Raw genomic sequence first — 24,271 nt, forward strand, 5'->3', positions numbered from 1 at the left:
AAAATCAAATCAAAATGTGCCAATTCAAACATATTAAATCCACAACTTGGACAAAATACCTTTGGTCTCACTACGATTTTAGATCCTCAATCACACTGAAATATGATGTCTTTTTTTTTTTTTTTTTAATGGATTGTGTATCTGGTTTAACAGGCTAGGACTGATTTCTGCTTGACAATCATTTGATGAGTTAAAGCAGAACTTCTCATTGCTGCTAATAATTTGACAGAAGCATGCTATACCTGACAGGTGTTAGTGGGTGGAAACAGATCTCTGGGCCTTAGAAGGTTTCTGTGCAACTATTATTGCAACATATTGTAGTTTGTGACCTCTTCCAGCTGCAAGTTTGCTAAATTAGGGCGCTTTTTCCCCCCAGAAACCCACTTGCTTATGCCTTTGTAGGCCTCAGATTATATATCTCACACGCACAATGATATTTTTGCAAAAATTTTCCCTCATCTCATTATCTCTAGCCACTTTATCCTGTTCTACAGGGTCGCAGGCAAGCTGGAGCCTATCCCAGCTGACTACGGGCGAAAGGCAGGGTACACCCTGGACAAGTCGCCAGGTCATCACAGGGCTGACACATAGACACAGACAACCATTCACACCTATGGTCAATTTAGAGTCACCAGTTAACCTAACCTGCATGTCTTTGGACTGTGGGGGAAACCGGAGCACCCGGAGGAAACCCACGCGGACACGGGGAGAACATGCAAACTCCACACAGAAAGGCCCTTGCCGGCCATGGGGCTCAAACCCGGACCTTCTTGCTGTGAGGCGACAGCGCTAACAACTACACCACCATGCCGCCCCTTGCAAAAATTTTGAAAATCTAAAATTCTGTTCACATGTGATTAAAAGACATTGTTGACATGGTTATTAAAAGAAACATTTGAGACTATGCACAGTTATACCCAATTAGCATGAATAAGCTACAGCCTGGTTTAATGATCCATCATGAAATGACAACCTGCTCAGATTCAACTGAAATTTGTTTCCAATGGTTGGGGGAAAGGAAGTGTCACAGACACCTCTTGTGACTCCTGTGTGAATGCTTGGTGAGCGAGTTGGACCAAGAAGTCTGACTAGAAGAGACTAGACTAGTACAGTATAATTGTACACAGTCTTTATGCAATTTAACATTTGTGTATGCTTCGCTCTCAAAAATACACAAAAAGAGCAGCACTGTCTCCCCATCAGAGAATCAACATATTTTGGTGACCACCTGGAAGCCTAACCCCTCTCACTTTCTGTCAAGGTAAATGCAGAATAAATTGAGTTAACACCATGAAATGAAATCATGCTCAACTTCGCTAATATTAGACAGGCATATATTTCACACTAATTAATGGCATTTATTAGGCATATTTAGGTGAAAGTTTTAAGCTTTCAAAAAAGACGCTTGTGAAGGCCTACAACAATGTGTCGGATTAACACTTTACAAATTAAAGGTTAATGGTGATTATAAAGGGATCAGAAACACTGTTTTGCTCTCCTGTGCCTGGATGGCTGCTCAGCTGAGTTTTCCTAATTGCTGTTGCCAGCAAGCCATTTCTGACTACACAGCTACACATAATGATGTCCCCCTCAACTCTCCTCAAATCTAAAATGGTGGAGATGCTCATTTCTTGGTCTTTAGAATCGCACTTAAACCCAGATGCGGTGAGAGTCCACTGACATTTAAATGAAGCCAACAACTGGCTGGGAGAATTGTGGGAGGTGTGACTAATATCTGTGGTTTGGACAGGCGCTCTCACCTGAGGCTGACATGTGGGTTAGTTCACTCACACAGGCACAAAACAGGGTTCAAGCCTTGATTAGACAGCCAAATGTGCAACTAGCAAAACAACCTGTTGATACACTGCAACCCTGCTATAACAAACTCTTACTATGAACTTTCACATACAACAAACCAAGTTTGTGGCTCCTGCCTTTAGTGACGAGGAGTCCGAGTCTTCAAAAAGTATCATGTCCACTGATGAAGACTGATGGTGCAGTGCCATAAGGACCAATTACTATGCACCTGTTCCGGATTAGAGCTCAATCACAGTGTGCACTTATAAGAACTCTCTAAAAACATACAGACTTGGTGAAGTATACGCACTGTACCGAGTATCTCACATTACCAAGTCTTGTATCTATGGATTGCCTTTCTGGTTTTGACTTTATTTTGAGTATTTAGACTCTGCTTTTCATCTTTGTCTCTGCCATTCTGTTTGTGCCTTGTGTGACCATTGCCTGTTTCATGATCCTGCTTTTGTCTTATATTATTTAACCGTTTCCCTGCCTGTTTATAAATAAACACTCTTCTTGCAACAACATCCATCATTCACCTGCTTACATGACACACTGAGGCCCTGTCCACACGGCAACGGATTCGGGTGCCCCAAAACGAAATCTTTTGAGAACGGGTTCCAGAGAGAAAAAATCTGGCAACGGCGCCGTTGCGAAGTCGTCTGGATGAGTAGAACGGATTTGTTTACGATGACGTCACAACCACATGACTGTCAGTGCTTCACGCCGGGTAGAAGTGTAACGAACTCGATGCGAGTTGTCAACAAATTCTATAACTTAGTTCATGAAACGCGCTTACAAAATATTTTCACTGTGAATATTTATTGTGTAATGGTGCAGAGAGAGAGAGGGAGAGAGGGAGAGAGAGAGAGAGAGAGAGAGAGAGAGAGAGAGAAAATAGCCCTTAGGACAGAGTCTTTAGTCCAAACACTGCGGAAGCAGTACCAAACCGCGCACCGCCTGTGCACTTTCCAAAAACAATCCCGCCAGCAAAAATAGGAAAAAAAAAAAAGGAGCGATCTCACCTCTTCAGATGTTGGTTTAAGTCCGACAATACATTCCTCAAAAAAGGGCGTAGAAGAACAAAGTAATCCATCAACGTGTAGCATTCAATTTATTCCGGACCATTAAAGAATTCTGGAGGATATCAGAATGTTGGCGTACCGGCTTCCATCTACCCCCATTCATTCCTCTTTCCGTGTCTTTCGTTTTACGCTACTGATTAATAATCAAAACTTTATGTTGCTAATGCTACAGAAGAAGGGGTTTATGCGCATGCGTCTACTACTTCTATTGTTCTGGTGTCTCCGATGGGACCGTCTTACAGCGCACGTAGAGGTGTGGCATGTGTATTGCATCGTTTTCAGCAAGCGTTGCGTTGCCATAGGAACCTGATATTTTACTGATCCGTTGCCCATGTGGACGCGATATTTAAAAAAAAAAAATCTCGTTGCCATTGTCGTGTGGATGTAGCCTGAGCCATGTGCTCCTCTTCCCACCAGAGACAATCAATAAGTCCTCAGTCAAGTTAACAATACAATAACACCATAAAGGCTTAACAAGCCTTGCTTCAAGTGTCGATCACTAACCGTTATCAAGAAGGATGATCAAAGGATCGATAAAAGGACAAAATGACTGCTAATACCGCTAAACTTAACACCTAGTTAAAACGCACCGGTGGCGTTTTAATACCCCCCACAAAGCCTTGTGGCATGACAAATGACATCTGTGAGATGCAACATATGAATGAACTGAATAGCAAAGATTTAGAAAACATAGAAAGTCAGTGGGTGGACACTGACGACACATTGGTAACTGGTCATTTCCATAACAGCCGAAATCATCGCTACTATTCGTGATCCTTTAACTCTGTCAATGAATTGGGATGGTGACTTGGAAGAGGACATTTGTGATAAGGAGAATGTGCCTAAACTTTCACATACAACATGAACGTTTGGTGTGACAAGTGGCTCCATTTCAGTATAACGAACTCTACGGATGTCTCCCAGAGAGTTCGTTAATGCAGAGTTGCAGTATATAATCATTACTTTCTAACCCAAATGGCTTCATCTGATAGGAGCTTCTGGCCTGTTAAAACAGGCTTTTTTCCCCTCCCCAATAACAATGTAAATATAAGTAGTTTAAAAGTGAACAGGACTGAACATAAATGCATATTTGAAATATCTATCTGAATCTCTGTTAACCCACAATACAGAATAAGCTAACCTTGGGTCTAAGGTCTCTAAATCATGAACTGTATCAGCTGAAGCTCATCAGTGACCGTTTTGACTATTTATTTAAATAGGTCCATTAAATATAATGTCTTTACTGGCCTTTCAGCTCAGCCAAGCATTATAGTAGGCTTGGGCGATACTGACATTTCCGAGCTCATGATTTTCCATTTTTTGAAACATTTTTCTTTGGCATCCTTAATAAATATATCTAACTGATGTTAAATATATATACTCGTATAATGTTCACTAAATCAAACACTCACTGATTGCTTTGAGTTTATTAACATGAAATAAAACCCGTCTCCATTGACCTTGACAAAAAGCAAGGGTGCCCACAGTGAGCCAAGACCATGTGGGAGAGGACAAGGGGACAGGACTTTCAGGAAATGTCTGGCAATATTGCAGCATTCCAAAAAAAAAAAAACCTCTGCAGATCATTCAAGATTCATATGTGACTCACCTCCTGTTGTATTGTAGAGAAAGAGTGCTCTTTTGGCATATTTTTGAGTGATTACTTGTACAAAACATACTAATGTTAAACTGTGGAGCTCCTATGCAAAACTGTGTAAAAGGTTAGCAGGTCTGGTAATATAATTTTGGCAACAGGGGCATGGTTGAGCACCAGTTTGTGAATGGAGAACGAGGCCAGGGAAGGTGAGTGGCAAAATGATCACACCTGTGCCTAATTAATGCTCTCTGCGTGTGTCTTGCAGTCACAGCGGAGGGGTGACAAAGGCTACGTTCACACTGCAGGCTGAAGTGACTCAAATCCTATCTTTTCGCCCATATGTGACCTGTATCCGATCTTTTATTGACAATATGAACGACACAGATCCGATTTTTTCAAATCCGACCCAGGCCGTTTGGATATGTGGTCCTAATTCCGATTCCTATCCGCTCTTTTCATATGCGACTTCAGTCTGAACCGCCAGGTCGCATTCATCCGACTTACACGTCATCAACAAGCCACAAACATCACTATTCTGCGCTGAAGTAGGTGGCGGGTCTCTCAAAAAAAGTTACAACATGGCGCATATGACATCAATGCGAGGGACGCTTCGGGCTGTGTTCTGAATCTTCTCAATGGAAGGACGCAGAGGTTAGGGAGCTGATTTCCATTTGGGGGGATACAGCTATTCAAGCTATATTGGATGGGTCATACCGCAACCGGGCGGTTTTACTTCCGTAAACACTGGCCATGCTCACTGCGTGTGACGTCGTCGTATCCTGCAATGCGCATGCGGAACACTTTTAGGTCGCTTTTCGTTCATACTGAGGATCACATACAAGTCGCATTATATTTGTTAATGTGAACGACCTCACAAAAAAATCGGATTTCACAAAAAAATCGGAATTGAGCATTAAGCCTTGGAGTGTGAACGTAGCGAAAGAGGAAGCAGAAAGGGAGGGAGCTCAGAACCATGTTTGCATATGTTCAAGAAGCTCAAAAGCTTAAATTTAAAAAAAATAAATATTTTTCACCCAGCAATTCTAGTTTCAGGAGGAGGAGCTGGGGCCAGAGGTAAAAAAGAATGTTGCCGCTCGACCCACCCCAATCTCCTGTGAAGACCAGCTCCAGCCATCCCAAATGCACGGACATTGTCAAGTTGCAGGTGGAGTTTTCCAACGTGTTCTCGCCCCTTCTTGGTCACACCTACCTGATAGAACACCACAATGAGATGCCCACAGAGCTGGTGGCGTGTAGCTACCTATACCATTTACCCGAACACAAGAAAACTGTAGTTTGAGACAAACTCAAGGCTATGCTCAAAATGGGAATAAATCGAGGAGTCAGGAGAGAGATCTCTGCAGAGCAGAACTGCATGTGTATGTGTAAGAAGCAAGCTGAAAAGCTTAAATAAAAAAGTCACCCAGCAATTAATCCCCCGTAACAGTGCTTCAGTGTCTCCCCTCCTAAAGAAAGTGTTACAATAATATAACTCAGATTTAAAACATATTGCGTTACTAATACACCGGGAAACGATCATATCTTGGGGATATGTTAATTTGGTATGTGTACATGTGGATACTAAGCCAGGGTGAGTCTGCGTCTCTCAGCACCGGCATGAATCTAAATGCAATCCAACACTCCACTTTTGAAGTAAGGCTAGGCGATCTGGCAAAAATGTTGCATGCCTTTTTTCATGCTTTATCATAATTATTTTTCCATGTTGGTTTTTCAGACTGTTTTGCAAGTTACTAAACAGAGCAACCAAACTAGTTTCCCTAATGATGAAAATATACTATAGCTCTACAAAGAAACATAACCTCAAAAGGGGGGGCGTCACCATAGACACCCAAGGCCAAAGTACCTGTTCCAACTACTTATAATAAAAGGGCATGCAACAAAATGTAAAATAATTACCACCTCCACCAACTTTGCTGGAGGAAGTTATAGGTTATGTTTTCACCTCCGTTTGTTTTTCTGTTCCCAACAAAATTCAAAGTAATGAATGGATTTTGATGGAATTTTGAGGAAAGGTGAGCCATGGGCTGAAGAACAATTGATTATCCAGACTTCCATCAATATGTATGTATCTGGATTGAGGATTTTTTTTTTCCTCTATTCCAAATGTAACTCAAAGTGGTGAACAGGTTTTGATTAAATTTGGTGTGCAGCTTTGGTATTATCCTAGGTTCAAACTGATTTGATTTTGATGCTGATCTGGATCATTTTTTAAAAAATCAAAATAACTCAAAAAGTAGTGGCTGGATTTTGATGAAATTAGGCAAGTAGCTGTGGCAGTGGGGGCGTGGTCAAGCAGCGGTCTGTGAACGGAGGGTGGAGTCAGGGAAGGTAAGTGGCAGAATCACTACACCTGATGTTAGTTAACCTGTGTTTGTGTGTCTTCCCCAGTGACCGCGCCCTATAAAAAGGAGAGAGAGAGAGAGAGAGAGAGAGAGAGAGAGAGAGCAGAGGAAGGGAGCTCTCTCCCCAACCAGACGACTCGTGTGCGTGTGTGTGCGGCTGGGAGAGCGTAAAGTAGACACTGAAAAGTGCAAATAAAGAGTTTTTTTGGAACTCAGTTCTGGCCTGACGTACTTCTGTGCTCCACCCACCCGCTCTAATTCCTACAGTAGTTTTATCCTAACCCAACTTAGAATTGGTTAACTTTTGAAAATGATCTGTATCTTCTGGATCCTGGATACAGAAAACTGTAATAGGGTAAAGTACTGGTTGGATTTCTCCAAGTTGGTGATTGGCTTTCTATTGATACTAGAAGAAAAAAACGTAAAAGTTTGATGATAATCCAGATCCAGAAATAACATCATTAATACACAAATATTGGTCCTTGTGTAAAAAAAAAAAAAAGTATAAAACTGTATATTCAGTAAGCATATATGGATCCATATCCCAGATTAGTATACTTCTGGATATTCCAATACATGTGGCTTGGCGGAGGAATGCACTCTACCGAGTGCCCTTCTAGTTTATACTGTATTTAAAAAAAAGTTAAGGAACAAGTAAATAACCTCTAGTCTACTGAGTCTTCAGTATTTAAAAATGCAATAAATCTAAAGGTGATTGATGGGTAAGTGAGGATTTAAATACTGAAGACATTAACAGAGTTGGTTCGCAATACAACATTTTTAAAATAAGCGAGCCGTGTGTCACCGTTTTGGATTTTACTGCACTTCTCTCAGAATTCTTTGTGTAGATAAGGAATTTTATAAAATATTTACCACTTGGTAACAAGGATTGACTCTTTTCAGAAGTTGCTTAAAACTCTCGCTTTCAACCGTTTTCATGAGATTTACATATAAATGTAAAAATGTCATGGCATCAGTGACGTCTTCTCTGTTTTCTCATAAGGAGTGCCTTTTTCATGCATTTGTTTTCTATGGTGCTATTCACATGTGCACCCCGTGTTATCTGATTTGGGCACGTTCTTTGGGATGCTTTCTTTTGAGGTGGTTGAACAGATCTGTCATGTTTCCTCAATGTGCCATTCTTGCTTTTGCATATTCTGCAAACAGCTGTTATTTGTGCAGTGTCTAAAATCTGGTTCATAAAACAACTTGGGGTGCCATGTCTAAGCGTTTTCAGCACAACTGACAAAACGTGTAATATGTTTTAAACTCTGAAAAAACAGAGACTATAGCGAGATTTTAATCCTTCGATCTAAAAATGTCGTATCATCTGCCCCCATTTTGTAGTTCGTTGTCAATTTGCTGAGCCTCTTTGCCCAGGAAAACTCTGTGACTCGTCCCTTCAGTCTGTCGTGGCTTGCTCTACACTCCTCCATATTTGAAAGCGTTTACATCATCTATCCTGGCATGTCGCATTGCCAAGCAAAGAGGCTCACCAAATGGAAGGTAAAAGTTGGATGACTGCTACATTCTAGAACTCCCAATGCAGCACAACTATCGAGGTTCCTTAATTTTACAGCCCTAACTTTAGCCAACATTAGAAGTAAAAAACACCATCAAACCTGAGAGGATCTAGTTTAAAAAACAAACAAACAAAATAATAATAATAATAATAATAATAATAATAATAATAATAATAATAATAATAATAATCATCATCATCATCATCATCATGTTCAGCATAGATTACTACATGACAATCATGATACGATTGGTTTATTGTGTTATGGTTTATTTAGTTGGCAATCACCATTTAAAAACAAACAAACTGAAAAACAAAGAACCCAGGTCCATATAGACTGCTACAGGAGTTTGTGCTTACAGGAACCTCTGCGCCCAATAGTAAGATGACAGTGCTGCTTGAAAGTTTGTGAACCCTTTAGAATTTTCTATATTTCTGCATAAATATGACCTCAAACATGATCAGATTTTCACACAAGTCCTAAAAGTAGATAAAGAGAACCCAGTTAAACAAATGAGACAAAAATATTATACTTGGTCATTTATTTATTGAGGAAAATTGTCAAATATTACATATCTGTGTGGCAAAAGTATGTGAACCTTTAGGATTAGCAGTTAATTTGAAGGTGAAATTAGAGTCAGGTGTGTTTGGACGACAATGGGACGACAATCGGGTGTGAGTGGGCACCCTGTTTTATTTAAACGAACAGGGATCTATCTAAGTCTGATCTTCACAACACGTTTGTGGAAGTGTATCATGGCACGAACAAAGGAGATTTCTGAAGACCTCAGAAAAAGCACTGTTGATGCTCATCAGGCTGGAAAAGGTTACAAAACCGTCTCTAAAGAGTTTGAACTCCACCAATCCACAGTCAGACAGATTGCGTACAAATGGAGGAAATTCAAGACCATTGTTACTCTCCCCAGGAGTGGTCGACCAACAAAGATCTCTCCAAAAGCAAGGTATGTAATAGTCAACGAGGTCACAAAGGACCCCAGGGTAACTTCGAAGCAACTGAAGGCCTCGCTCACATTAACATTAGCCAATGTTCATGAGTCCACCATCAGGAGAAAACACTGAACAACAGTGGTGTGCATGGCAGGGTTGCAAGGAGAAAGCCACTGCTCTCCAAAAAGAACATTGTTGCTCATCTGCAGTTTACTAAAGATCACGTGGACAAGCCAGAAGGCAATTGGAAAAATGTTTTGTGGACGGATGAGACCAAAATAGAAGTTTTGGTTTCAGTGAGAAGCGTTATGTTTGGAGAAAGGAAAACACTGCATTCCAGCATGAGAACCTTATCCTATCTGTGAAACATGGTGGTGGTAGTATCATGGTTTGGGCCTGTTTTGCTGCATCTGGGCCAGGACGGCTTGCCATCATTGATGGAACAATGAATTTTGAATTATACCAGCGAATTCTAAGGAAAATATGTCAGGACATCTGGCCATGAACTGAATCTCAAGAGAAGGTGGGTCATGCAGCAAGACAATGACCCTAAGCACACAAGTTGTTCTACCAAAGAATGATTCAAGAAGAATAAAGTTAAATGTTTTGGAATGGCCAAGTCCTGACCTTAATCCAATCGAAATGTTGTGGAAGGACCTGAAGCGAGCAGTTCATGTGAGGAAATCCACCAACATCCCAGAGTTGAAGCTGTTCTGTACGGAGGAACGGGCTAAAATTCCTCCAAGCCGGTGTGCAGGACTGATCAACAGTTACCGGAAACGTTTAGTTGTAGTTATTGCTGCACAAGGGGGTCACACCAGATACTGAAAGCAAAGGTTCACATACTTTTGCCACTCACAGATATGTAATATTGGATCATTTCTCTCAATAAATAAATGACCAAGTATAATATTTTTGTCTCATTTGTTTAACTGGGTTCTCTTTATCTACTTTTAGGACTTGTGTGAAAATCTGATGTTTTAGGTCATATTTATGCAGAAATATAGAAAATTCTAAAGGGTTCACAAACTTTCAAGCACTACTGTATTCACAAGTGACCCACCCACTCCCAAAAGGCCACTACAGGCCAAATCACAGGCCTGAACACACCCTTACTTTCTAGAAAAGTCTACAAATTCCAGATTGCCCAGCTCACAAGACATTCCCCTTCACTAGAAGCTGAGAGGCTCAGGGAGTGTCTTCAGACTGATACGATGTTCTAAAACTAGACACAGGGGAGCAGGTCATGCTATTTAAAGCCATACACTTGCTAAAACAATTTGTTGTTTAAAACTACTGTCTGCAAGTGACATATCTTTTTATAACAAAGGAATTTGCGTTAAAAAAAGAAAGATGGTAGAGTTGGAAAGTCAGCAATAGTTAGTTCAAACATGTATTAAATTAAGAACACACTCCCATTTAAGTTTGTGCACATTTGCCCTCTGTCACTACAAAACGTCCTCCTTAGCAAATTAATATGCCATCTTTTTCAGCTTGAGATTTAAATGTTTCATCATGCAACATTTTGTACTGTTTGAATGCATGACCATCAAAACAGCCAACACAAACAAAAACTACATCTTGCAGACAAATTTTTCCTAAGTTGTGTGGTACATTACAATCGACCCTTTTCTATCGAGGAATGAAAGTTTAAAAAAAAAATCTTAAAAAAGTAAAATTTATCTAGTATTTCTTATTAATTTATAAGATTACAATAACCAAATAGAAGATCAAGTCTATTTCTAGACCTTTTTACTCATTTCAAAATTTAAATTTTCCTATTCTGTTGTCAGATCATTTTGCTTCTTTCTATAAATAAAATTACGAACGGTATCTGCCAGTATAAGACCATTTCGAGCATGAAATTAATACAAAAAGAAGTTTTAAAATCTCATGTTTTATATTTGTTTTAACGTAATCTTAAATGAAATACCAGATACATCTGATGACATTCAAGACGTTTCCACTTGCTAATGTGCAATCTTCAGTGTGCATGTATCCTGTGTACAAGATCTGCATCTTGTCAGTCAACATCACTCATGTTCATAGCATAATCTGATTTAAAAAAAATAAAAAAGGTTTAACACAGTCTAATATGATCCAGGTCGATACTGGCTTGATCTTGTTTTAGTGGCAATGAGAATACAGCGCTGATCATTTTATTTCACCTACAGCCAAAGTCAAAAGGCAAGTACGGTATTTGAGCAAAGGGAAATAGGATGCCGCTATTGCTTAACAGAAGAAAAAAAAAAAATTTATATATATATATATATATATATATATATATATATATATATATATATATATATATATATATATATATATAAAAATGGCGGCACGGTGGTGTAGTGGTTAGCGCTGTCGCCTCACAGCAAGAAGGTCCGGGTTCAAGCCCCGTGGCCGGCGAGGGCCTTTCTGTGTGGAGTTTGCATGTTCTCCCCGTGTCCGCGTGGGTTTCCTCCGGGTGCTCCGGTTTCCCCCACAGTCCAAAGACATGCAGGTTAGGTTAACTGGTGACTCTAAATTGACCATAGGTGTGAGTGTGAATGGTTGCCTGTGTCTATGTGTCAGCCCTGTGATGACCTGCCGACTTGTCCAGGGTGTACCCCACCTTTCGCCCGTAGTCAGCTGGGATAGGCTCCAGCTTGCCTGCGACCCTGTAGGACAAGATAAAGTGGCTAGAGATAATGATTTTATATATTATATATATATATATAAACAAACACACACACAACCCCGACTCCAAAAAAGTTGGGACACGGTACAAATTGTAAATAAAAACGGAATGCAATGATGTGGAAGTTTCAAAATTCCATATTTTATTCAGAATAGAACATAGATGACATATCAAATGTTTAAAAGTGAGAATGTATCATTTAAAGAGAAAAATTAGGTGATTTTAAATTTGACAACACCACATCTCAAAAAAAGTTGGGACAAGGCCATGTTTGCCACTGTGAGACATCCCCTTTTCTCTTTACAACAGTCTGTAAACGTCTGGGGACTGAGGAGACAAGTTGCTCAAGTTTAGGGATAGGAATGTTAACCCATTCTTGTCTAATGTAGGATTCTAGTTGCTCAACTGTCTTAGGTCTTTTTTTGTCGTATCTTCCGTTTTATGATGCGCCAAATGTTTTCTATGGGTGAAAGATCTGGACTGCAGGCTGGCCAGTTCAGTACCCGGACCCTTCTTCTACGCAGCCATGCTGCTGTAATTGATGCAGTATGTGGTTTGGCATTGTCATGTTGGAAAATACAAGGTCTTCCCTGAAAGAGATGTCATCTGGATGGGAGCATATGTTGCTCTAGAACCTGGATATACCTTTCAGCATTGATGGTGCCTTTCCAGATGTGTAAGCTGCCCATGCCACACGCACTAATGCAACCCCATACCATCAGAGATGCAGGCTTCTGAACTGAGCGCTGATAACAACTTGGGTCGTCCTTCTCCTCTTTAGTCCGAATGACACGGCATCCCTGATTTCCATAAAGAACTTCACATTTTGATTCGTCTGACCACAGAACAGTTTTCCACTTTGCCACAGTCCATTTTAAATGAGCCTTGGCCCAGAGAAGACGTCTGCGCTTCTGGATCATGTTTAGATACGGCTTCTTCTTTGAACTATAGAGTTTTAGCTGGCAACGGCGGATGGCACGGTGAATTGCGTTCACAGATAATGTTCTCTGGAAATATTCCTGAGCCCATTTTGTGATTTCCAATACAGAAGCATGCCTGTATGTGATGCAGTGCCGTCTAAGGACCCGAAGATCACGGGCACCCAGCATGGTTTTCCGGCCTTGACCCTTACACACAGAGATTCTTCCAGATTCTCTGAATCTTTTGATGATATTATGCACTGTAGATGATGATATGTTCAAACTCTTTGCAATTTTACACTGTCGAACTCCTTTCTGATATTGCTCCACTATTTGTCGGTGCAGAATTAGGAGTATTTGTGATCCTCTTCTCATCTTTACTTCTGAGAGCCGCTGCCACTCCAAGATGCTCTTTTTATACCCAGTCATGTTAATGACCTATTGCCAATTGACCTAATGAGTTGCAATTTGGTCCTCCAGCTGTTCCTTTTTGTACCTTTAACTTTTCCAGCCTCTTATTGCCCCTGTCCCTACTTTGAGATGTGTTGCGGTCATGAAATTTCAATTGAGCTAATATTTGGCATGAAATTTCAAAATGTCTGACTTTCGACATTTGATATGTTGTCTGTGTTCTATTGTGAATACAATAGAAGTTTCTGAGATTTGTAAATTATTGCATTCCGTTTTTTTTTTTTTTTACAATTTGTACTTTGTCCCAACTTTTTTGGAATCGGGGTTGTAATTACACACACAGATCACTTTAATAGGTACTAGTTCTTGATTCTAAGATTCCTATTCTTAGCTGCAGGAGTGGAACCCAACGTGATCTTCTGCGCCGAGATGCTTTTCTGCTCACCACAGTTGTAAAGTATGATTATAAGTTACGACATCCTTCCTGGCAGCTCAAACCAATCTGGTCATTTTTCTCTGACCTCTCTCATCAACAAGGCGTTTCCACCCACAAAACTATTACTCAATGTTTTTCGCACCATTGTGTGAAAACCCCAGGAGATCAGCAGTTTCTGAAATACTCAAACCCTCATCTGGCACCAACACCAATGCCATAGTGAAAGTCACAGAGATCACAATTTTTTCCATTCCGATGTTTGTGAACATTAACTTAAACTCTTGATTTATATCTGCATAATTTTATGCATTGTGCTGCTGTCAAGGGATTGGCTGATTAGATAACTACATAAAACAGCAGGTGGATGGGTGTTCCTAATAAAGTGGCTGGTGAGTGGATGCTGAAAAAAATAAGCTGTAGTCATATGCATAGATTTAATAAATGCAATAAATTCATCTAAAATCACTGAATATTTGCTAAACGTATTGTTTGCAATCATGTTAAACTCCACTTTTCAGTGGACTTTGAACAGAACCCACATTTTAAACAGAGTGTACGATTATGGACAGACAGCATGATAACGTCAGCGTAAGGGCACTGGAAGTGTTGGGTGTGGTGTGCCCCCACCAACATATTTCACAGCCTTGCTCCATTTACCTCATTTACATAAAAAGTTACCCCACTTAAAAATACATTACTGATAACTAATATTGTATTTGCACCCACTATGCAACCTTAAGTATTTCTATCACCCTTTGGGTCCAGTATAGATTTGTTCTAAATAATACCAAGTTATTTCAAAACTTTTGTAGCCAACCACAAGAGCATGAAGTTTCCAACACGATCCTTTTGAGTACCAGTAAATCAGAAAGTAAACACACCCTGCATGAGATTCTGATGATCAACGCACTGAGAGCCTTCCTGTGGGAACACCCACTGACCTCAAAATTACTCTCACTACATTCTCAGGCAGCACACTTCTCCACATCAACAGCACCACTGATGCTGAGTTTTACACAAACTCTCAGGACAGATCACGAAGCTCATTTTGAGGCTGTTCTTTCATTAAGGTCAAACCTGCTACTGAAAAGCAAACCTTTTTACCTTCATGTGCATTAATGAGCGTTTATGAACTGGGCAGATTGAGGGATCTTTACTTATTACTTCTTTTGTTGTACATGACTGCTGTTAGGATCTGTAATATATCGGCAAAAGTATATGGACACCTGACCATATTATGGAAACACACCAGTAAGATTTCCTTTCACTGCAACCAAGAGGCCCACACCTGTTCCAGCATGACAATGTCTTCATGCACAGAATGACATCTATAACGCCATGGTGTGCCAAGGTTGTAGTGGAAGAGCCCTGACTGAACTCAACCCCACTGAACGCATTTGGGATGAACTGGAACACCAACTGCACCTCAGGCTTCCTCACCAACATCAGTGCCTGATCTCACGAATACCCTTGTAGCTGAATGAACATAATCCCCAAAGCCACACCCCAAAATCTAGCGGAAAGCCTTTCAAGAAGAGTGGAGCTTAAAATAAACAGCAAAGGTGGAGGAAGCCAAAATCAAGGCCCATGGTTTTGGAATTTAATTTTCAATACCCAGGTGTCCACATTCCTTTGGTCATATAGACCCTTTTCAGTCACGTGACCTTCGTAAACGCGACCACCATTTTGGACATGTAGCGGACTTCGGCTCGAATTGGTTTGAACGCGAGGAAGGCGACAAACGGAGAACATACAAGAAAAAGGAGCGAGATGCAGAAAATACCTTCGCTATCCAGCGACGTAGGGCATTTACAGGGCGAGCAGAGGGAGAAATAACAACAGTAACGACACATTAGCAACGCCGTACAGAAATAACAGTTTATGGCACAGACCCTTTCGGTTCTCGCTCATCTAGCTGCTACAATGACTGCTTAGACTACAACAATAATACCTAACACACATTTAAGTATCCATCGTAAAGACGTGAAACTCGTCGAGTGACAAGTGTGTTCATTGATAAGCTAACACAATCTAAAAGTAGACATACCATCACACTGCCCTGGCGCTGTGTACAGTTTACCTTCTATGGTTTGTGCACTCACTATTTGCCATTACTTTCTCCAACCGTTGTGACAGATTACAGGGAACGGCCTGGATTTAAGAGACAAATACATGTTCCTCTTGTTTTGAACACTTATTTGTAGGCAGTGCTTAATTTGTAAAGTGGGAGGTCCCGGAGCGCAGAGGATGAGCGGCTCCGGTGCGGAAAAAAAAAAGGGGGGGGGGTGCGGCGCGGCACTTCTGGGCATGTTTTGTAATAACACTGCAAATTAAGTTCATCTGCAGATATTTTGTGGATGTCGTTTCATGAGAGAAATCACCAACAAGACAGATATCAAAATCAGACATTAACACTAAATAAACTTGCATTTTTTTATTTAATTATTTGGTTTTTTTTTTTGTTACATAGTCAAAAGAGGTGTCGGATCACCGGATCCAGTGTAAATAGCTGCCGGAGCCAACGCCCGAGGTTCCGGAGCACGCTCCGGCTTGCTCCCCCTCAAATTAAGCGCTGTTTATAGGACACTGCCTCTGATCTGTCCTACAGTCTACCAACAGCAAAGGAACACAACGCTAGCTAATGTCGTTAGCTAATAGCTATTACAGAAGAACAGAGGTTACAATGGGTTATTTTAGCCTATTTGGTTACACACTCGCTGCCACAGAATGTTAACAGCAATGTAATGCCTTTTCTGGCTAATTTTATTCGTCTTACCTCCAACAAAGTGGTCACTACACAAGCGCTGGTATGCCGAGGGCTGCCAATCTTTCCTGTTTATGGCCGCTATCCATCTTCTCCGTCGGGATCCGATAAAATGATAAACCTTGCCTTATTTGTTGATGGTTACTACATCCAGGTGCACAACAATATAGTGGCATGATGGAAGTCTTGCTGAAAATAAGCACTTTCTTTGCTGCCGTTCCTCAATGCTGGCTGTGGTAAACTACTGGTAGTACATGTCCAAAATGGCGGCCACGTTTGTCGTGACGTCACGTGAAAAGGGTCTATAGTGTAGGATAACACTGGGGTGCTGTTTTGAAAGGGAGGCCTCATTGGCTACATCTGTGAATAAGAATGCTCGGAGAACACAATATCCCCTGCTGGCAACTACATCTATGCTACAAGTGCTTAATACACCCTCATGAAATTGTCAGAGTACAAGTTTGGAAATTAAGGGCCATAACTTTGGTAAAACGTGACCGAATTGAACAAAACTGCAATATGTGTATTACCGACATATAACAAAGAATCCTGCCAAGTTTCGTGAAAATTCCTCCAAAAATTGTGAGAGGAGTTGCTTTCAGAAGGTGAGTACCCTTCCCGGGACGGATGGACAGACAGACATCGCCACGACATAATCCCCCTTCGGGCCTTTCGGCCAGCGGGGGATAAAAACTGTTCTGACTGAGCAATTCTAGGTAATGGGCTGCAAGTAAACATAGCTATTAAAGCAAGAATACCAGTAAAATAACACTGCAGCCCCTCTACTGCAGACAAAATGCACACAGATAAAGCAATCCTCTAAGCATGGCTGATTCCCACCCAGCAAAGCAACTCTATTACGGAGCAGGTAAACGCTTACACTTACAAATTGTATTAGTGTTTCCAAATGAAACAGACATTCATAGCAAAAGCATTGGGGGGTGAATCTTACTGAAAACTCCCGAGACTCTTACTCAAAAGCAGAAAAGGTGCTTTGGACACAACTCACCTTCGGTGTGAACCCCTGATACCCACATCCTGCCATGGCATTAAAATTCAAAACTTAAGATTACAGAAAAGTGTTCAAGAAGACATATACGTGTCAGATTTCCTTTATCCACTAAAGAACAGAAAGCCTTTCTAAAGCTGTCAAACAAGTTGGTTTACACGATCTACCAAGTGATAGTCAGATGAATTTTCATTTTGATACTGTACTGAGGGCGGCACGGTGGTGTAGTGGTTAGCGCTGTCGCCTCACAGCAAGAAGGTCCGGGTTCGAGCCCCGTGGCCGGCGAGGGCCTTTCTGTGTGGAGTTTGCATGTTCTCCCCGTGTCCGCGTGGGTTTCCTCCGGGTGCTCCGGTTTCCCCCCACAGTCCAAAGACATGCAGGTTAGGTTAACTGGTGACTCTAAATTGAGCGTAGGTGTGAATGTGAGTGTGAATGGTTGTCTGTGTCTATGTGTCAGCCCTGTGATGACCTGGCGACTTGTCCAGGGTGTACCCCGCCTTTCGCCCGTAGTCAGCTGGGATAGGCTCCAGCTTGCCTGCGACCCTGTAGAACAGGATAAAGCGGCTAGAGATAATAAGATGAGATGAGATACTGTACTGAATTGATCACACTGCATCATATGGTTTTGAGGGTTCAAAAAAAAAAAATGTCTCATGGATACAGAACTATAGATAACGCAAGTATAACATGAAGCAACAACAAGCCAACGCCAAACCAAATGGTCCGCCGAGACCCTGTGTAACACGCATAACACACAAACGGCATAAAATCTGCTTATCTTAAGCTGCACATGTGGTGCACAGACATGTAATTTTTAAAGCTGGAAGAGAATTCTGCAAAGAACCACAAGCAATTTTACAATGTGTAAATGATTTCAACAGTCTAGCCTTTTATTAGGAGTCCACATAAGATGTGTGGAGACCTTATTATCACAATAACAAGTCAAAGGGGTGATGAACCAAAAGATTTTGTGTGGAATAAAATCAGGGAACGAATCACAGTTGTGTGCAAGTTTGCACAAATTCAGACTACTCCATTAAAATGACTGAATTTTTTTTAACACATTCTAAAGTCCTTGACAAACCATACCCAGCTACATTACCCATTTATACAAGGTCATATGTGGGACTGTATTTACACACTCAACTCCAGTGCTTGTTTACAGCTACACTGAAACGCGAATGTCTGAGACCATTTTAGCCATGCGTGCTAAAAGTAGTCTTGTGCCAGAGACACATAGGCCTTGCCAGAAAAGTAAAGATCCATTACTGCTCCATGACTCATCGAGGCATGACTCCATTACTCTGTACCTTGTTCCTCCAACACCCAACATCTGCTCGCCTCCATGCCAAACCCCAAGTTTTTCACTCCCTCTGATGCTCCTGTTCCTCATCTGACTGGCCTAGATTGCCCATCTGGAGCTGCTGGGTCATATTCTCTTCATAATACCACCTCTTCACTTAATTTGATTTGTTGAGGGTTAAGGGCCTTTCTCAAGGGCCCAACTTTGTCCATGGCAGCTTGATGGTGTTGGGATTTGAACTCAGTCTTCCAAACAGCAGCCCAATGCCTTAACCACTGAACTACCGATTTCCACTTAAATCAGGGTTCTGGGGGCATCGTGGCTCAGGTGGATAAGGCGCCATACCATAAATCCGGGGACCTGGATTCGATTCCAACCCGAGGTAATTTCCCGATCTCTCTCCTGCTCATTTCCTGTCTCTACACTGTCCTATCCAATAAAGGTGAAAAAAAGCCCCCCCAAAAAAATCTTAAAAAAAAAAAAATCAGGGTTCTTACATCAGTCTGAGTGACTATCAGCCCTCTTGCTGTCGGCCTCACAGTATGAAAATGTGTTTTCATGGAAGTAATATTTCAATGAGTAATAATTCATTTGTGACCAGTGTAAGAAACACTGGACTGGGCTGAACCATGCTTATTAATCCAAACTGCTTATTCTCCATAAAGTCATTTGCATGACAACTTGATGGGTTGAAAATGACTGAAATTAATGAGAAGTCCATGAGTCAAATGTTCTCACTTCAAAACGTAGTTCATTTTCTGAAAAGTGTGCATTGTTGGACAGAAGGGTACACATGCTTTTCTGAGCATACACAATATACGTTTTAATAAGAGTCATCAGTTGTCCATCCTGCTTCTGATTCACATCAAAGTCAATCCAAAAAACAGAACTGATTCACCGATTCCAGGCACTGAAAACTACAGAGACAAGCCTAAAAGCTTTGGAGTCAATTCACACACCAAAAATGATTCACATCGCACATAGATTGACAAGTAAAATTAATTTAGCACCAGAGTGAGACAGCCATATTTATTTTGCCCTTATTTTGAATTTGTCTGTCTGGAATTGAACAAACGAAGGCAGATAATGCAGAGAAGACACAGTTCCAAAACAAGGGTGCAGAAGCAGTAAAAAAAAAAAAAAAAAAAAAAAAAAAAAAGATAATAATAATAATAATAATAATAATAATAATAATAATAATTTACAGAATTGGGTCACCTTCTGTTAGTTTGTTTGTCTCATTTGGTTGAAAAACATTTGGTCTCATTCTGTGACAGATAATCTGATCCACGTCAATAATTGGTACTGCAGTTAGTGACTTGATATTTAATTAAGCCTTGTAAGCCTCGTTTCCGATTGGGAGTACGTCGTGCGCATTCTGGCTGCCACATCTCATTGGAGCTTTTTATTTTATTTTCTCTCTCTTTTTTTTGGTGTGTTTGTATAGTTTGATGTTTGTTTTTGTCCGCCGGTTGTGGTGTAGCTCCGGACCCAGTTTTGGGCATCGGTTCCCTCCAGGCCTTGGTTCACCGTGGATGATGCCTGTGCTCCTAGCTATGGACTGCAGGGAGCTCGTTGCTCATTTTAAAATTGTGGTTGTCCAGCGCTCTGTGTAGCAGTGCTTGGCATGATGTTCCAAGCGATGCTGCTCAGTGGTGTTGCGGCAGCTGTGCAGGCGGTTTGGGACATACCAGCGCTCTGCGTGGCGATGTGTCTGTGCTTGCTTTGTGGATCCATGGCACGGTGTTCCGAGTGATGTTGCTCAGCGGGGGCGCGATGGCTGTGCAGGTGGTGTGGGACTTGTTTTCGTGCGCCTTTTGGTGGGACTGTAGCCGCTACACCATGGGAATGATATCCTGACCTCTATTTGGTGGACTTCACCCCCTATAATTGTAAAGCGACCTTGGGTTTTGAGAAAGGCGCTATATAAATTGAACTTCTTATCTCATCTCATTATCTCTAGCCGCTTTATCCTGTTCTACAGGGTCGCAGGCAAGCTGGAGCCTATCCCAGCTGACTACAGGCGAAAGGCGGGGTACACCCTGGACAAGTCGCCAGGTCATCACAGGGCTGACACATAGACACAGACAACCATTCACACTCACATTCACACCTACGCTCAATTTAGAGTCACCAGTTAACCTAACCTGCATGTCTTTGGACTGTGGGGGAAACCGGAGCACCCGGAGGAAACCCACGCGGACACGGGGAGAACATGCAAACTCCGCACAGAAAGGCCCTCGCCGGCCACGGGGCTCGAACCCGGACCTTCTTGCTGTGAGGCGACAGCGCTAACCACTACACCACCGTGCCACCCCTAAATTGAACGTATTATTTATTATTATTGTAAGGAGTAGGAACGAAACGCTTACTGGTTTCATGATAAAATTCTCTCTCTCAAGTATTACCATTTCAAATTTTAATCATCATTAAAACCATGATTGATTATGGGGTTTTAACACCATATCTTTGGCTCCTGTCAACACTACAGTTTTAAAAAATAATAATGATAGCTGGAGTAACTCAGTTGCAAAGAGGTTCAATGAAAGTTTCCACAGACCTAAGGCTTTGAAAATATAGGAACAGTTCAAATTATAGCAGCACGATCACAACGCACAAGTCTGCAAAAAAGAAAGGACAAAACCACCATGTTTTATGTCTTGTATATGTTGCTTAAAATCACCACTAGTAGGGAGAGTTTTTTAATATTATTTTGTCCTTATAGCTGTTCAATACACTCATTATTAAAGCCAAGAGTCACATGCCTGCTACCTTCGAATTTCCATTGAATAAGTGTTTGAGAAAACGTTTAAGCTGGACTCCGGGTTTATTCAGCGTTGAATGATGGTGCCAGTGCATGCGTTCATGCATGTCGGGTTTGTCGGGACGTGTACCTCATTTAATTATTTTTACTGCCATTATTTTAAAACACAATCCCTTGTGTAGGCAATGCCATAAACACAGCAAATAACATCTGAATAATTGTAGGTCAATACAATTAGAAGTGCTAGTTAAAGGAACAAATGGAACTATTACATTCTCCATTATTACATGTTAAATAATTATGACGCATTTGTTTCTCTCCTTTTTCTCACTCACTCCAAGTAAAAATAAAAGGAAAATAAATGAATGTCAATTTGATTTTTTGGAGGAACTCTTTTTTTTTTAAATCAATAATTCAGATTAATCGACTAATCGCTAAAATAATTGATAGATTAACGGATAGAGAAATCGTTTTTGATAGCATGCCTAATGTTATTATTTCAATGTTTATGCAGAAAAATACACAGTGCTGCTAATTTAATTTGTGGTTCTCAATATAAAACTTGGCGAAATTATTTCAGTTTGTGCATCAGTACTTTTTGAACATTTTCAGCACATTTAACACAATACTGATCACTGATAATTTTGCTCACTATAAGCATGATATTAAATTTCATACCGTTTCATCTTTTTTAATGTTCTGTAGTAGTATTAGTTGTTTGAAATGCTGAAATGTTTAAATAATTTTGGTAAATATTTTGAAATAATCCAACCAACTGATTAATCTAAAAAGAAGGACTCAATAGATTACTCAATTCCTCAATAGACTATGTCTAATTTGTGTCCATTACTCAGTTATTAAAATAATTGTTAGTTGTAGCTAAAGTCACAGTTCAATGGAAATCTTTATACTTAGAACTTCAGTATAGTAGTCTGTCAAGTGTCACAAATGTCCTTTAATTATAACAAGCAACTTCATTATTAAATGGTGTAATTTACCATAAATTATACAACAGTTATTTCCTGTCCACTAATTTGATTGGAATGCGGCACAACCAAGATTCCTATATAACCTATAAGTTCAAGTCAAGTCACAAGTCCTTAATATTAGGGCATGAGTCAGACTCGAGTCCAACAAGCCTATTTTTAATTAACAAAAATAAAGACAAACCATTGAATTAGAAGGTGTGTCCAAACTTTTGACTGATACAGTATGTCCTCATGCTTGCAGAGAATCACACCTGCGCAAATATTCAGTATAACTGCACTTTTGCTATTGCTTACATACACACGACAGTGTTTAACATTAAAAGATGCAATATATTTTTATTGTGACACAAACATTAATCATGGACGATGCCAGTCACCCTCTGCACACCGTCATCAGCAATCTGCGTGTTTTATTGCCTGATTTCTGATTCTCAGTTGGAGGTTAGGTACCTTGCTCAAGGGCACTTCAACCCAAGGCTGCCTCATGTTAACCTAACCACATGTCTTTGAACTTTTCCAGCAGGCCACGCCTCCTGTAACCCACACAGTATAGTCATCAAGGTAAGGTATTGACAGGGGCAAATGTAAAGATTGACAGGTGCCCTATAGGTACAGGCCTATAGGGCACATATGTATCATTCCTTCGGGGTCTTAAAAATAGGAAAACAGGTATTATTATTATTATTATTATTATTATTATTATAGTAGGGCCTTGTCATAAGCTGGTGCTTGTAGGAGTGTTCCTGATTCCAACAGCTGGTAAAAGGCGATAAAACTGGAATGAAATCAGTTTAAAGATCTCGCGATAACCAGCATAGCGCGTTCACACTGCGCTCGTTTTCAATCTGCGTGTTTTATTGCCTGATTTCTGATTCTCAGTTGGAGGTTAGGTACCTTGCTCAAGGGCACTTCAACCCAAGGCTGCCTCATGTTAACCTAACCACGTCTTTGAACTTTTCCAGCAGGCCACGCCTCCTGTAACCCACACAGTATAGTCATCAAGGTAAGGTATTGACAGGGGCAAATGTAAAGATTGACAGGTGCCCTATAGGTACAGGCCTATAGGGCACATATGTATCATTCCTTCAGGGTCTTAAAAATAGGAAAACAGGTATTATTATTATTATTATTATTATAGTAGGGCCTTGTCATAAGCTGGTGTTTGTAGGAGTGTTCCTGATTCCAACAGCTGGTAAAAGGCGATAAAACTGGAATGAAATCTGTTTAAAGATCTCGCGATAACCGGCGCAGCGCGTTCACACTGCGCTCGTTTTCAATCTGCGTGTTTTTATTGCCTGATTTCTGATTCGTAAAATCGAAACTAGTGCTCTGTAGAAAACCGCATCAACTCACCGTCACTCTGTTCCCGAATTATCCAAGAGGAGGAAAATATAGTTGAGCAGAAATCCCGAGGTCCCGGTGGGAAAGAACGCGCTGTCACTTCATTATACACACAGCGAGTCTGCTTTAAAACAACAATAACAACAGCAACGCATCGGCGCTAATCATCAGCTAAATCACAGCGCACGGTGTCGAATTAACATCCCAACATTAACACGCCGGCAGCGGTAAGACCGAGGCCGTTTTCCCCACGCAGTGTCCAGTACATTCCCACACACACACGGAGGAAGAGCTCGGGGAACTTTCTGTGCTGCTGCCGGTAATTCAGTCTCGACTCGAGACCCA

At 40.9% G+C, this 24,271-nt stretch overlaps 1 protein-coding gene across 3 annotated transcripts in view; it reads right to left on the bottom strand.

Moving 5' to 3' along the window:
- The window catches only part of rhbdf1a (rhomboid 5 homolog 1a (Drosophila)), a 108,952-nt gene extending 84,681 nt beyond the window's left edge, over positions 1–24,271 (bottom strand). For all 3 annotated transcript variants that reach the window (XM_060943142.1, XM_060943143.1, XM_060943144.1), the window contains exon 1: positions 23,939–24,271. The gene's annotated coding sequence lies outside the window, so the exon portion shown is untranslated. The remainder of the gene's footprint in view (positions 1–23,938) is intronic.

This window comes from Neoarius graeffei, chromosome 16 (genome assembly GCF_027579695.1).
Source record: "Neoarius graeffei isolate fNeoGra1 chromosome 16, fNeoGra1.pri, whole genome shotgun sequence".
NCBI lineage: Eukaryota > Metazoa > Chordata > Actinopteri > Siluriformes > Ariidae > Neoarius > Neoarius graeffei.